This window comes from Leptidea sinapis, chromosome 2 (assembly GCF_905404315.1).
Source record: "Leptidea sinapis chromosome 2, ilLepSina1.1, whole genome shotgun sequence".
Taxonomy (NCBI): Eukaryota; Metazoa; Arthropoda; class Insecta; order Lepidoptera; family Pieridae; genus Leptidea; species Leptidea sinapis.
Window position 1 is genome coordinate 23,901,430 of NC_066266.1, and position 17,772 is coordinate 23,919,201.

Consider the following 17,772-nt stretch of genomic DNA (forward strand, 5'->3'; position numbering starts at 1 on the left):
TCCAAACTTAAGGCGACACTAAATGCCGGCGACCTTGAGTGATATGAGTTCACGGCTCCTATGTAACAAAGCCAATATTTTAAAAATTCTTGCGTCGAAAATGTAACATTTTAACAGGCGCAAACAGTTTGATTGCTTACAATCCTCATTATTGATTACTAATCCGAATAAATGTACCTACACAAAAAAAGTAAAAGCTATAAAAACAACTTTTATGAGAGTAGTATAGGTACTAAACAAATGCATCATGCCGAGAAAAAACTTGTTTAACTGCAAAGAAAACTGGTAGTTCATAATAGTTCTGGACTGTTAACTGTAACCAACAGCAAGCATTAGCAACCTACAAGTAAGACTTAAGGGTATATGTAACAGGATAGTGTTAATAGCTCCAAATGCGATAATTTCACCACAAAACTTGTTTAAAAACACCTTGATTGCGTGTTTTCTGTTTACCCTTCGCCTTAAGAAGGATGGCCCGTGGGGCCCAGAGGCGCGGAGAATGTTCAAAATACTATTTTCGCGTCTCAATAAGGCTACTGGAAACCCAAGCGCTGGCAGCTATCTCGGTCAACGGATCAGCCTAGTTATCCAACACGGAAATGCTGCCGATATTCTTGGTACGCTTCCACGTAATGATAGTTTTAATTTTATGTAGTCATAGTATTGTAAATATAGTTATAAGATTTGTTTTGTTTATGGGAAGACCAGCACCCTAATAAAGAAAGATGGAGTGTCGTTTTTCATGCCAGTGTCCCTTAAAATTTAGAAAATTATATGGCAGACATGTACCTAAGTGTTTTAATGTGTTCTTTATTTATTTTTTTATTTTATTGTTTACTGGCACTCCGACAGTTAACCAGTTAGACGCTGAAAATCAGCGCTGCAGTATTGGTTTCTGAGCATCGGCGTTTTCTTTTGCCACACAACATATTTAGATAACTTAGGATTACGAATATATTATATTAAGTATTTAGATTGTATTTTTATGTGAGTAGCATGGAGTAATTTTTTCTTATTCCTTATCTAACTTAACGTTTTTAAAAATTCCAAAAAGGTTTTATATATTTGAGAATATTACTCGCACATTTATGAAGTTTTGTGTTGCATAAACATAGTCAGACTTTAACAAAAATTGCAAATTATTTTTAGATAATGATTGTCGTATTTTCCTATTTACTTCAATGATATTATAGTTGCTTTTAAATATAATTGATTTCCTTGATATTTTTATTAAAATGGTTGATAGAACGATGACAGCGAACAAAATTATAGCGCTATTTGGGGAAGGGGGAAGTCCATGTTATGTGTCCCAGTGGCACCTTGGCAACGATATCAAGAGACTGGTTCTAGAAGAAAGCCATGCAAAGAAGCTGGAGATGACCGCTTCCTGGTGAAACAGGGATTGAAAAATCGCAAATCTATTTATGTCGACCTCAAAAAGACTCTAGAGGAAGTGAGAGATGGAAAACCAGCGTATGGACTGTCAGGAGGAGGCTACTCGCTGCCAATATATGCAGTCGCCGTTCAGTGCATGGCCAGTGGGACCGAGACCATCGTATTTGTGACTTCGGCAGTCGAAGCAGCAGCCCCAGCACCAACTGACATGAGAAGAAGCCAGAGTCAAAGTTAAATATAAGATGCTTGTGTGCGTGGCATCTTGACATTCAATGGCATCTTTAAAATTTTGTAACATACGCTTCGTGTTATTTTACATTGAAATTAATAAAATACAAAATACTTACTGATATTATGTGATCCCCAGTGTCTTTCTTATTTAGTCGTAATCGTAGTTTTACTACGTAACCCAGCATTTTAGTAACAATTATTAGAAAAGTCTAACAGAACATGTGGCACGTCAACGAAATTGTTCGAGACTGGCTCGAGTACGACTACCACACTTTGCGACTACGCCTGCGGTCTCTAGTTGGGGCGCAGCGGAGACCAATTGTGTGTAAATAGAGTAAGTTAAGTAGTGTTGTCTCGGTATTAGAATAAACTTATTATTCCATCGATGTTAACTTAATTATAAAAGTTACAAAATTGTAAGTTACATGTGTCAGAGTGGCCTTAATGAGGATTTAATGGTTGTTTTTCTCGTAACTTGTACTTGAAGCATATTTAAGCAAGTTAAGTATTTCATGGTATTTTTTATTGGTGATTTTAGTTGTGTGACTTCATCATAGATATATAAATAAGAATATATTTTGTTATTTTTAAAGTACATCGACCACATACATACGCTGTTGCAGGTAATACAGAAGACAGAGGAGTATAACCAGCAACTATGCTTGGCGTTTGTGACTATGTGACCTTGTTTGTTGAGACCTGGGCGATGCTTCAGTCTCTCCAGAGGTGCCACATTGATTACCGATATATCGAAGTGTTTAAGTGTTTGTATGGAAACGCCACCATGTCAGTCCGTCTCCAGGATGAGATCTCGAAAACTGCAGCGGAGAGTTAGACAAGGCGATGTCATATCACCCAATCTGTTCACCACTGCGTTGGAAGATATCTTTAAGCTGCTGGACTGGAAGTGACTGGGCATCAACATCAACGGCAAATACATCACTCACCTTCGATTCGCAGACGGTAGAGACCATGGTTATATGCTCTATGGCCTCAATACACCTTCCCAAGAAGTAGGTCTCAAAATGAACATGGACAAGACGAAGATCATGTCAAATGTCAATGTCGTACCTACTCCCATAACAATTGGGAACTGTACTCTCGAAATTGTCGACGAGTACGTCTACCTCGGACAAAAAATCCAGTTAGGCAGGTCCAATTTCGCGAAAAAGGTCACTCGTCGAATCCAACTCGGATGAGCTGTGTTCGGGAAGCTCCGTAAAATCTTCTCGTCCCAAATACCACAGCGTCTGAAGACGAAGGTTTTCAAGAAAGGCTGTGTTGCCAGTGATGACTTACTTTACGCAGACGTGGTCGCTAACTATGGGCCCTATGAGAAAGCTCATGGTCGCTCAGAGGGCAATAGAGAGGGTTATGCTCGGAGTTTCCCTGCAAGATCGAATCAGAAATGAGGATATCCGTAGGAGAAGCAAAGTTACCGAAATAGTCCAAATGATTGCTAAACTGAAGATTTTTTTTCAGCGAGCGGCGTATCAACTTCCATCAGCTGAACGTCCTGCTCATCATGTCCCTTATTTTCATAAAAAAATCTTGTTATCTTGTTAAATTACGTATGGATTGAATATTAGGTTATATAACCAAAGCTGAGTCGAGCAGAATGTCGACTGAGTTATTAATGTTTGTATAACCTCTCTAAGGTCAAGTGAATATATTAGTTAGTTGCATAAAGATTTATGGGTGCTTCCAATATTCAGTCTATCACTTACTTGAGATTAAAATCATCACTATCGTTGACTTTTCTGTCCCAATAAACTTATCAATGGTAACTCACCTTAACCGTACACGCTGTCTGTCAATGGGACGACGTATAGCTTACCATCGATATAAAGTTTGTATGGAAATTGCAATTCACGCGTCCTAATATAACGCGTTAAGAATAACTTATGGTATATTGGGACAGCTTCAGATTATTGACAGCTAATTACTGACAGTAGAAGGTAGTAATTAATCTCTATCTGTAGATAGTATGTTGGGAACGGCCGTTAGTAATAATAATAAAGATTTAGTTCTGCAGCATACGCGGTTAACAAGATTAGACAAATAACTGACATAGATACGGCGCGACTAGTTTACTTTAGTTATTTCCATAGTATTATGTCCTATGGTATGTTACTATGGGGCAACGCTGCCGATATTAATACAATATTTGTGCTGCAGAAGAGGGCTATTCGCGCTATTTATAGCCTATCTTGACTGTTGCTTCTCAATATGTTCTTGATAATGTAATGTATGTTCATAGGCACATAAGTGAATTTGTTAAAAACAGACATAAGCGTATAACGCCTACTACTCGGCTAAGTCGAGTTAGTAAGTCTTTTGTGGGGCGATGTATATGATTTTACAACAAGATCCCAGAAAATGTTCGAAACAAAACTATTACGTTATTCAAATGTTGAAAACAAAAGTATCACGTTATTGTTAAGAAGCTTTGTGTGGTAAAGGTTACTGTAACATAAATAACTTTCTTAATGATGCCACAGATTGGGAATGGAGCGACCGCCCTCAAGCTATAAAATAATATGTTTAATTGTACAAAATTACTTTGTAAACATATTTTTTGATGAAAAAAAGACCGCTCAGTTTGTTGGGCCCGTTCATCTCAGGTCTAAGGCATTCATTTTGGAATGGGTGGTAGTTTTTGACTTTCAAAAAGTGATGTCACATCCTATTTTGAATAAAAATATTTGTTTTGTTTTTTATATTTAATGTAATACTAAATAATATGTGGCCATCCCCGAGAGCGGGATCAAACCGGATAATATGTATTTTTTTTGTAAAATTAAATACAATTTTTTTATGATCTTAATTATCAATTTTCAATAAAAGAAAATAATACTCAATTAAATGAAACTATTATCACTACATCTAATATATAAAATTCTCGTGTCACCCCTCCGGGGTTCAAAGATTAACACCACACACGGCTTGACGGATTCTCATGAAATTTTGTGTGCATATTGGGTCAGTCTGAGAATCGGACAACATCTATTTTTCATCCCCCCAAATGTTAAGGGTGGTACACACGACTTTTTTTTATTGACATTTTTTTTTAATTTGTTTGATTATGAGTCAGTATTAAAAAATACATACAGCTTCAAATTTTTACCCATCTATGATCAACAGTTACTTTTGTATCGCTATTTTAATATCGGCAATACAACGTTTGCTGGGTCAGCTAGTAATATTTTAAAACTAAGTCCTCCGCCGCGTCTGTCTGCCTGTCTGTTCGCGATAAACTCAAAAACTATTGCACAGATTTTGATGGTATTTTCACCAATGGATAGCGTGGTTCTCGAGGAAGGTTAAGTATATAATTTTTTAAGTTTTTTGTCTACATTTGTGTATACATTAACGATATTTGTTGGAGATGTAGGAAAATAATAATCCGTCTGGGAGCTTTCAAAGAAAACGCTGTCTAAGCCCCTTGAGATATAACAAAAAATGTATGATGGAATTATTGTGTATCTTATATAGTTCTACAGAAAAGCAATATAGCAAATATCCATTTTAATACTTTAAAAATATGGCAATAATAAAGAGGTGATATAAAAGCTGTTTACTCAAATACGATATTAATTCATATCATTTTATTACTACATATTATAAAATTACTTATTAACATTATTTATAAATTGGACGAAGTTCCTGAAAAACGTTCCAAGCCACAAACATCACATTTTAAGGAATTCGTGTTGAAAGTTTAAGAAATATGAGTGTGTTCCATACATGTGGGTTGCGCTACTAAGTCATGATGTCATCTAAAGATTGACAGTAGGGCTGCCATTTTTGTCAGCTCGTTGATATGAATCACGTGACCAGTTTTGTGTTCGTAACTCAATTTAGACATGATTGTGGTTTGGAACGTTGTTCTGGAATTACATCCAATTAACTTTTAAGATTAATTAAATAAAGTTTATTTGACGTTGACTTTGAGATTACGTGTCTTTTCATTCGTCAAAAAACGTGATCTGGAGAGGTCTAGAAACGCCGGGTTAGCTAAAATAATAAAAAAATGTAAATTTTACGCAAAATCTAATGTAAAATTACAATAACAGTTTTACGGCCGTTCCCAATATTCAGTCTATCTCTTACTTGAGATAAAAATTGTAACTATTGTTGACTTTTCTGTCCCAATAAACTTATCGACGTTAACTCACCTTATCCGTGCACGCTGTCTGTCAATGGGACGACGTATAGCTTACCAGCGATAGAAGTTTGTATAGAAATTACAATTCACGCGTCCCAATATAAGGCGATAAGAATGACTTATCGGGTATATTGGGACAGCTTCAGATTATTGACAGCAAATTACTGACAGTAGAAGGTAGTAATTTATCTCTATCTGTAAATAGTATATTGGGAACGGCCGTTAATCCTTTACAAAGTGTTTAATTAAACATATTTGTTTAAGTTTCAATATCAGAACGTTAATTAATTTGTATCGAGACAGTAATTCTGGAAGCTATGTAAGCAGTTTGCGTTGAAACCACAATATAATATGTACACGTTTGAAAGAAACCAGTCTTAAAAGATGTTTTTAACTCAACTGGAATCAAGTAAATAAACAATGGAAAACCCGCTCTAGCAATCTGCGACCATGTTGTGACCAGGCATATCTAAGTTCAAATGTTGCAGTATCATTACTGGATTGGGCAAATCGTTAAATGGCTAAATAATAGCTAATAGCAAGGCTTCGACTTATTTGACGAGAGTTGTCAAACTTCATATCGTGGAGCAACGTACATGACGAGAGTTGTCAAAATTCAAGACATTGATAATTTCAACTCTCCGTCAGCAATACTCGTAGCGCAGCGGAGAGGAGTTTACTTTAGGTGCTGTAGATCCGGGTTCGATACACCTACTTTAACCTAATTTTTTGGTATTGTAAAGTTAATCGAAATTTCTAGTAAGATCAAGATCAAATCGAACAGAGTAAAGAGGATGGAAAATGATTAAGCAGGATAAAAATAGTTAAAATAAATGACTAGTACAATTTAAATTTAAAGATGGAATGGGAGAATCATTTAAAAAAGAACAGATTCGGGGGTATATAAGCCGTACTAAGCGTGGCCTACAACAGTTCTAGTTCTGAGTCGAAAGTGTAAATATAGAAGAAGAAGAAGAAGAAAAGAAGAAGTAGTGAAAAGTGGAAAGTGAAATAGGAAGAAGAAGAAAGAAGAGACTTAGTGTTCGGTGCGGTGTGACGCGTTAAAGATACCGCCGCCGACAAGAGAAACAGCGGCAGACCGGCGAAGTGCATGTTCAGAAAAGTGAAGGCAAATAAAGACTCGTTCCTATAAGCGGAGTATTATTGGATGGAGGGATTGTAATCCCTGACCCACTCTCGTGTCAATAATAATACTCATCACTCGTTCTGACTCTGTTTAATAGTGGTTTATGAAGTTAAAAATATAAAACACTGGTCCTTTTAAAAGTATTGCAATTGAACGAGGCTTTCTTATTTTTATAATATTGCAGCTTACGTAGATATCTGTTATTTATGAAGTCTAATTATATTCACATTCTATTAATATTTCACAATGCGCGCACACAGCGGCATGATTTCTAAAAACATTAAAATAATCAATAAATCTACCTTAAGTATTAAAAAACGAATATCATTTCGTTTTGGAGCTGAATTGAAATTGTACAACTGTGTCAAAATTTACATCAATTTATTGGCCGTTGATAAATAGTATAAAATTAATTTTAAACTTTTTTTTTATATTTTTGAAAATTTAACTTTTAGTTTATTTACAAAAGCACTATGCTATATATATGCACACTTAACCAATAACAAAATAAAATAATAAATCCTTTTATTCTAATACAGTACATTACAAAAATTATATTAAAAAACGAAAGTTATTTTACAAAATTAACTCACAGTTTGAATGCACGAAGTATTCGTCTCTTTGGTGTGGGCGTACAAATCCTTTTTTTTTTGTTTTCCTTATCCTTGGTTTTGTTCAACCAGTTCGATCCAAACTTTTTAATGAATATGTCTGCCTATCATTTTCTTTGGCGATCTCTTGGCTATACTAAATGTGTTGTGGAATCCATTCCATGATTTTCTTTGTAAGTGTGGTAGTACTTTTTTTCATTGTTGATCACATTATCAATTATTTATTATTCATTTATTTATATGGCAGCTAATTCCCAGTATTTGATTCTTAATTGAAGTGTAATAAATTATTTGCAGAATTATTCTGGTATTTTCTGAACCCCGTAGTCCTAACACGTAACAAAATCGCCCAATACACATAGTAACTAGTCAGTTCCTCAAATGCCTTTATTTATCATTACACTGCTACATATATCTATTATTACTCAGTACGTAGATAAAACGACCAGTTGCATAGCAGTCTTTGGTGAGCACTTGCAAAGATACTAACATTAAATATTAATTTATAAATGTAGAATATGCACTTTTGAAAGTAAACAGGGAATATAAATTCAAAATTCTATTTATTTTTAGTGTTTTGTGAACAGGGAAAACGCTGTGAAGGTACTTATTTATTTATTTATGTTACAAAACTTACAGCTACGTAAATTAGGTTAGATACATAAGTTGACAAGCATACTTATCAAAAGTTTTCACAGATAGTATTTTCTTTGATTAAAGCGAGTGTTACAGATTTAAATAAAACACCTTTTAAGGGATTTAAACGCGTGTAATTGTAACTGTTTTTGTTGTCATACTTCTTTAGGCGCGTTAAAAAAAAATATTCGACTGAAATTTTAAGATGAGCACGCATCACTGTAATATAAAAGTAACAGGTTAAAGTTAGTTCCTAAAGTTTTCTGACGTTTGCGTCATTCGTTTTTTTTTTTGGTTTCTTCGTCCATTATTAGGACAAGCAAAGGGTGCATGCCTATACAGCCGTATCCATTATTCAATAATTAATTGACAAAGCCATCTTTTCATGATTTTTACAAAATTGTTCTTTCTAAAAACGTAGAATAGCACGAGGAATGAATTTTAGATATTTTTGCTTCGTTAGGCCAAAGAAGTATAACTTCTTGCGTGTATACATAAGTACACACACACTTTTTTTTTAAATTAGATTATTGCGTAAAAGTTACATTTTTATTACTATTTTAGTTAACCCGATGTTTCAGTCTTCCGTAAACGAGATATGGAAAGGTCTTGAGACGACGGGTTAACTAAAATAATGATGCTCTAAAACGAAGAGTAACATTGGCTCCGACTTAAACCCTATCAATAGGTAGCACATATAAGTAAAAGTATTTTATTAGATAATATTCATGGTATAAGATTAGCATAAGAGGTGTATTATATTAAATCTCTGTTAAATTATTTTATATTTTTGAGATTTTGAAGTCGCTTTTTTTAAACATAGTTTGTGTTGTTTTTTTTTTTACTTACTCGTGTCAGGCATTGAGTATTTGACGTTTGAGTTTTTTTTTTTGATAGGAGGAAATACAGTTACGTATTTACGGCCCGCAACCGGGCGTAATATGTTGGACTCGAGTGTCCGTCACACCCCATACCGACTAAAACCCCCTCTATGCTGTTAGCAATGCTTTTACAGCGACATAGGACTATGCAACAACAGTCGGGGGGCGTCTCCTAAGGAGACTCGAAGCTCGGACCGGCTGTGTGCTTGTGGGAAGGAGATAATTTAGTTACATATATAGAGAGTCTCTCAAAGAAAAATTTAAAGAAATAAATATTATAACTGTTCATTGTCAGTACATTTATGAAAATTTTATATACGTTCACAAAAATCGTCATCTTTTTGCTCTTAATAATGATTTTCATTTTTATTATTATAACACTAGAAATAAGGGATTGCTTGTAACTAATTCTAGTTGGATTCATAAGATACTTAATAGCTTTAAGGGTAAATGTATACACTGTTATAATAAAGCCCCAGCCACTGTTCAGGCATTATCTATAAATAAATTTAAATGTTTTATTAAAAAATGGCTCTGTCGTAAATCCTATTACTCCACAGCTGAATATCTTATATTATGATTATTTTAAAGCGATAGACATTATTAGTGTACAATATTGTGTATTTTTATTGAAAAGAGCGCAAAAAAAAATGCTCGGAGAGTTTCTTGTGCCGCTTCTTCTCTCTCAGAGTGCCATTTGTTTGTTTGTTGTTTGTATCTAGTGTATTAGAAATGACATCAAAAAGAATTCTTAAGGAATCAATTAAAAAAAGATTAATGCCTTTTGTGCCTTTTATTGTAATTTCAAAGAGAGAAGATGTAAATGTTGATTCAAAATTGGGGCAGTGAGTTTTTTCCGACTTATTCTCATTAAATCTCAACCTTTACCGAATTGGTGGTAAATGTAAAAAGAAAGAGAACTTTTGACATTTATAATTGTCATTTCTCCGACCTATACGAATAAAGTGATTTTGAAATGATTTAATTTTGATAGGTTTTAATATGTCTTACAGCCACGATGAATCTAACTGGAAATTTAATACTTCATCTCATTATAAATGTATATTTATATGCATTCGCTGCTGCGGACGGACTGGGAAAATTCCAAGAGATATTCGCGTGGAAACAGATTACCTTTGACATAAACGGATTATCGTGTAAGTACCTTACATACTATGGTTACAATAAAGTACTTTAACTTTCTGCCAGAGCAGCTGAATCGGCGCACACACACATACACACATATATACGGCCGCTAAGCAATCTTGGGGAGACAAAACCAAGTGAGGGTACTCCTAAGATCCACATTCGATATATCCTGGCATTAATCGTGTCTAAGCCTACTCTTAATTACATCGTATTCAATGTCAAAACAATGATTGAACGAACGAAACATTATTCGATATTATCGGTCTTACTCTTAGTTGAAACTGTCAGAGACGAATATTCGAATTTGACAATTAATCAAACGTCACTTTTACGATAACCTCAACGACACCTTCTAAGCTGTCGTTGCTATTATCGTTTCAAGTTGTAGTTGTGATTTTATTTTGATTGTGGAGTCAATTTCTTGAGTCTTTTGGTGTATATTCAATAAATAAACATACGCCAATTATTTAAACATTAATATAAGTCGTTTTATTGATCGTTTATGCGTAAAAAGTAATGCAAATGGCCGCCTGACAAATAGGAAGTCGACGAGAAGGGTTGAGATACTTTTATTACATTTTATTTATTTGCAAGTTTTATGTTACTTATTCAACTTTAAATAGTTATATTATATTCATTACATAATTCTTCAATATATACATTTTGTATAAATGATGTAAATTGGTGGGGCAGTGTCTGGCACAACTATGTTTTGACTTTTGACACTTACAGTGACATAGCATAGATAATGTTTAGTTTTTCAAGGTTTGCACATAATTCATTCACAATAACATGGTAGTTTTTTGTCCATGAAAATAAGGGACAAGACGAACAATACCTTCACCTAATGGTAATTGATACGCCTTGACCATTATAATATAGTGCCGTTGAGGATTCTTGAGAAAACCCCAAAGATTCTGAGCGTCACTACAATTGCGCTCGTCACTAAGTCAAATTACTTAAGTCTCATTTGCCCAGTAATTTCACTAGCTACAGCGCCCATCGGATTGATATACAGTAATGCTTACACATTACTGCGCCGTTGTGGTACCCATAATCTAGCCGGAATCCTGCGCTAAGGAGCTTCGATTGCTTAGCGTATTTCCTTTTCAATAGTTATGTGTCATTCTAATTAATTCTTATAATTTAAGATTAATTTATACATCTAGATAGACTATAACAGGTGTGAACACTTCGAAAAAAATAGTGGCTAACTGTTAACCTCTATTTTCAGCGACGCGAGCACACTAAAACGAAGTGACTAGCAAATCACTAAAGTAATAAGCCTGGCATGTTGTTATGCGTTGCCTAAAAGCACGCGGCTCAGACGTATAAATTGTCGAACGGCCGTTCCCAATATACTATCTACAAATAGAGATAAATTACTACCTTCTACTGTCAGTTATTAGCTGTCAATAATCTGAAGCTGTCCCATTATAATTGCAACTTTCATACAAACTTCTATCGCTGGTAAGCTATACGTCCTCCCACTGACAGACAGCGTGTACGGATAAGGTGAGTTACCGTCGTCGGTCGGTCAGTTTATTGGGACAGAAAAGACAACGATTGTTACGATTTTTATCTCAAGGGCCGCAACCGGAGATAGATTGAATATTGGGAACGGCTGTTAGGCAAATAACTCATCATGTTATTCAAATATTGATTATGTACATAAATATAATTCTTAGAAGAATCAATTAACACCTTATTTAACTGGGTTTTTCCATGTTTGTTGTCGCTTGTAAAATAGATATGTGAACTTAGATTAAGAATTGGTCTCCAAGTGAAGAACAATCGCTTTTTGACACAATTAAAATTTGAAAACAAAATTTTATGATCGACGCGAGATCCACAATCTCTCGCGTTCCATGCGAGTGCTCTTCCAACTGAGCTAACCGTTCGAGTGACGGACGTATCGTTGATAAATCTTGTATGCTTTTTTCAACTCTCAGGTTGTGGCTTCATCTACAGGCTCTACGTTACAGTTGATCACCTGCTCAACCCCAATATTTGCATATTAGTAAATTGACTTGAGATGTCGCTCTTGTAAATCACTTCTAGGATTAATACACAATTAGTAAAATTTAAACTCATAAAATTTTGTTATCAAACTTATATTATATTCGCTTCGTGTTATTTTACATTGAAATTAATAAAATAAATAACTACTGATGATATGTGATCCCAGTGTCTTTCTTATTTCTTGTAGCATCTATATATATAAAAATTAATTGCTGTTCGTTAGTCTTGCTAAAACTTGAGAACGGCTAGACCGATTTGGCTAATTTTGGTCTTGAATTCTTTGTGGAAGTTCAAATAAGGTTTAAAATGCGAATGAATATAAAAATGCTGGCAATTAATTAAAAACAACCATTTTGTTTTGTTATGTGAAATTCAAAGAATAGCTTAAAATGAATAACTAATTAGAACCTTTATAATATCTTTTTAACTTCCTCAGGAATATAATAATTATTGTAGTATGATAAATTTAATGTACCAAAAATTTTAATTATTGATTTTTCTCTTATTACTTTGTAAAGTTAAGAAACGCGTTGTATTGCCATATATGGCAATACAACGTTTGCTGGGTCAGCTAGTTATGATTTAAAAGTTTTACTGCGCAACCAGGCATTTTCGATTCAATTATTAGCAAAGTTTATCAGAACATGTGGCACGTCAACGTCACACATTGTTCGAGGCTCGCTCGAGTACGCTCACGTCGATTTAGTTGCCGCACTTTGCGAATACGCCTGCGGTTTCTAGTTGGAGCGCAGCGGAGACCAATACTTAATCTAAGTACAATGATAATAATCAGTCTCTATCCAAATTCAAATATTTTTATTCAAAATAGAATTTAAAATCATTTATTTATTGAACGTCAAAAACTGCCAGTAACTACTCAAGAACGGTCCGTTTGTTAAAATTCCTTACGTGTTACGTAATACGTACATAACAGTGAGTCACGAAAACAACCCGATAAACGTGTAAATACATAGGCCCACGCACACACTTACAAAAATACAAGCCGATTGGCCGCCATTATGAGATTTCCCATCGTCTGTGACAGATCAGTTTGCGTCGAAATAAAATATTTAAAAAAATACCGTCGTGCGTTGTGAAAAAGTGTAAAAACAATAATATAATAGTATTTGTGGATAAATGATTATCTAAGAGAGAAAAAATTGTGTAACTAGTATCCCCCGTAACCGCACACACACACGCATAAAGGTGCTTCACTTGCTAATATCACGGCGCGGAGTCCTTCTTTTGTCCGTGACTCACCTCTGTTATTTAGACTCTATGTGCGGAATCCACCACAGATAAGATGGTGTAACACAGTGGTCGGCAAACTTATTAGCCAAAGAGCCAATTAAGAACAAAACAACAATTAAAACAAGCAAAAATTAGCCAAAATGGCAATTCTTGTTTTATTTCACTAAATAAGTAATAAACTAAATAAAACTAATTGTGCTTGCATCTCCTTGGAAAGTATGAGTAAGTCAGGTTTGTATGTTGGTGTTTATAATGTTAGGTAAGCATGATTCCAAGTTCTCGTCAATCTATCGCCTATCTATCCTTATCCTAACTTACTAAACGTAGACAAATCTATCCTTTTACGATTACTTACATTACAATAACTATATTGACTATAACTATATTGTATATTATATTGAATATTACTATGGATAGATAAGATCTTGTTATTAAATGTTGACATAAATGTATCCGTAAGTTAAACTAAGGGTAAATAGGTTATTGAAAACGGCCGTATAACTATATTAGACGTAACTATGGATAGATAAGATCTTGTCATTAAACGTTGACAGCGATGTATCCGTAAGTTAAGCTAAGGGTAGATAGGTTATTGAAAACGGCCGTATAACTATATTGGATATAACTATGGATAGATAAGGCCTTGTCATTAAACGGTGACATCAATGTATCCGTAAGTTAAACTAAGGGTAGATAGGTTATTGAAAACGGCCGTATAACTATATTGGACTTAACTATGGATAGATAAGATCTTGTCATTAAACGGTGACAGCAATGTATCCGTAAGTTAAACTAAGGGTAGATAGGTTATTCGCATATATATGTAGAAACGAAAAGGGAAAGTACAGCAAACGCGAGTTTTTCAGCTGATAGTAAGAGTCAGTAATACTATTCCAAGCGTTGAAAATGATCATGTCTTCCTTCTCCGTGTCATTCAAAGTAGACCACTTGTTTTGTGAACAAAGATCACATTTTTCCGTCTCCAATATTTCCAATTCTATACAAAGACGTTCTCCATAGGGAGAATAGAGAGGGCTATGCTCATAGTTTCCCTGCGAGATCGAATAAGAAATGAGGAGATCCGTAGGAGAACCAAAGTTAACGATATAGTCCAAATGATTTCGAAAGCGTGGCAGTGGGCAGGGCATATAGTTCGACGGACAGATGGCCGGTGGGGCAGTAAAGTCGTTGAATGGCGACCAAATTCCGACGATCTGGTCAAGATCGCCGGAATACGTTGGATGAGGGCAGCGCAAGACCAATCGTCGTGGAAATCTTTGGGGGAGGCTTTTGTCCAGCAGTCGACGTCTTCCGGCTGATGATTATGGTGACAAAGACGTTCGAATTTAGATCGCCATATTTCCTTGATTTTTTAATTCAGCAATTGTATTTCAAAGCTACTATCACGCCAGAGCCGGACTTGAGGAGCCAAAGAGCCACATGCGGCTTTGGAGCCCCATTTTGCCGACCACTGGTGTAACATAACAGCCTAGCGAAAGCCTGTAAGAAAAAAGCGTTTCACTCGATTGTATGAAACGTGCAGTCACTGACAGATTGACGGCTATAATCTTGTAAAAACGGAGATAGCCGAAATCCACTACGGCAACTGTTCGCTTTCAAACTTTGCGGGATTATACTTCATCGCCATATTGTAATTACAATTTCAAACTTATGTCAAATCATTGCACGTTTTAAACTAAAATAAGGGTATGGGACATGCACTGCGATCACTGTACAGTGTGACGTCACTTTAGTATAATGTGAAGCCGTTCCTTTATAGCCAGTTATACTGGTTACTATTTAAAACGGAACGCAATCCCGTATACTGTCAGCCTCATTCAAATGAGTGTATTAAAGTTTTCTAGTTCATTAAATAAACTGTTGTTGGAGTACTGTCAAATTAAAAATATTTGGGATTAAACTGTAGGTATTGTTTATAAAACGTTAGGCAGTTAGGCACTCGAGTGGTTTTGACTGATCACGCGAGTACCTTACCTCGAAACCGCCAGTGCTCACAGTAGAATATAACGGCGTTTTATGACGTCATATATTTCTCTAGGGTACTGCGGCAGTATACGGGCAGTCCATAACGGAACGAATTTTGCAACAGTGATAGCACTGTGCAGTGCTCGCAGTGCATATCGGAACATACCCTAAATTTAATTTTTTTCTTAGGCAGTCCAGCTTCTTGTCATGTAGTATATACATCCTCTTTGTAACAGAAGACTAATCCAGTTTTAATTTATTTTACAGTGATTCATGACAGATATTCTGGATTAGATGAAGAGCGGAGGGACAAAAGACAGATTCAGTTTAAAGACAATGACAATTTTGTATGGGGCGGTGAGTAAATTTGTGACATTTATTTGTTTTATCCCTACTAATACTTTAAGACGCCACTTAATGCCAGTGACTTTGAGCAAGTGGGAGGAGCTTGCTTCATTCCCGAGTCCCGACGACCGCTTACATTGAGCACATCACAGGCTGCCATCTATTCTATTAGGTACGCTGCAAATTCATCACGAAAGCGATCATTTTACATACATGATAGATGGATAGATGGAGATAGTGATAGCCTTAAGTTTTGTAATAATACGCCTAAAACAAGCCTTGACAATCGTGTGGTGTGGTCGCCGAATATCTAGAACGGCCGGTAGAGGCACAAGAAGATGCGGTGTTCTTCTTCCCGACCAAAGTAAGAAGCTGCATCCTTCGGAGGAGGCCTAAAAAAGCCCCGGGCGTGGACGGTATCACAAACGCCACCCTGCGTTATCTGCCGCGTCAAACCATCGCGACGATGACGCGACTCTTCAATGGCATCCTGCGCTCGGGGTACTTTCCAAATATCTGGAAGGAAGGCCTCGTCATTATGATCCCGAAGCCGGGGAAAGACACCGCACTAGCACATAGCTACCGGCCCATCACTCTTCTGGCGACCCAGTCGAAGGTATTTGAATATCTCCTGCTGTCACTTACATATAGCTTAGGGAAGAACAGTTTAGATTCCGCGCTGAACACATCACCACGCTGCAGCTGTCCAGGGTACTCTACACCCTACCGCTTCTCTCAACAAGAGAGAGAAAGCTGTGGCAGTATTCCTGGCCATGGAGAATGCGTTCGACCGTGTTTGGCATTCTGGACTCGTGCACAAGTTAGGAGCAACCTCGACACCTCCCCGCCTGGTGAGGATAGTCGCCAACTTCCTTGAAAACTGTCGGTTTCGAGTAAGGGTAGACGATGCCATTTCAGCTTCCAAGATTATCTCCGCTGGCTACTGCCGGGGAGCTGTCTGTCTCCCCTGCTGTACGCAAAATACACAAATGACATCCCACTCGAACCGTTAGCGACTCTAGCGGTGTATGCAGGTGATGCGGCGTATATTACATCGTCACTCAACCTGACTCACGCCGCTGAGAAGATGCAGCGCCAGCTGGACACCCTGCTAGAATGGCTCAGGAAGTGGCGGCTATCGGTGAACGTTGGCAAAACCCAGGCGCTCGCGACCGGGTGTGTGCTCACTGGCCAGCATAGGTTGCAGCTAAACGGACAGGACATTTCGTGGTCCCCAACGGTAAAGTACCTGCGGGTCACCAGCGACTTACTTCGTCCAATGCTCTCCTCCGCACCTGCATGGTACGCGCCCGTGAATCGAATTCACCGGAAGCCCCACTGGCACGCGCGGCCACCTGACAGCCGCCGCTATCCGCGTGATTTCGTGCGGGACAAGGATGAAGAGTGACGTGTTTGCTCTTCTTCGGGGCTGATCCTCAGGGCCCACGCAAACCGCCGACAATCACCGAACCTGAGCTGAGGGGACCGGCGCTCCCTAAGCTCCAAAAAGATGACCACAAAGGAGGGCATCCGCTCCCCCAACAAATAAACCATAAAATGAAGAAGACGACAGCAGAGAGCAACCGCTCCCACCCCCAATGACCCGCCCGTTTCCACGGGCGGCGAGTGATCCCTGCTGCAGGGGACAATAAGTCCTGATCAACATTCCCCCACAATGCCCCTGTAGGCGCGGCGAGAGAAGACCACGACGTACGCAGTACGCACCATTATGAAATAAGAATTTCCACCCACAAATAAAGAACAAATTTCAATATTGATCAATATCGCAATATGTTATCAATACTTTCTTCTTCGCACGACACGCCACAAGTTACGATATCATCCCCACCATCTGGATGTGTGGCGGTCCTCCACAGTGCGGTTTTCAAGGAGCTTTCTTCCTCGTACCACGAAGCTGTGGAATGAGCTTCCTTGTTTTTGTTTTGTTTC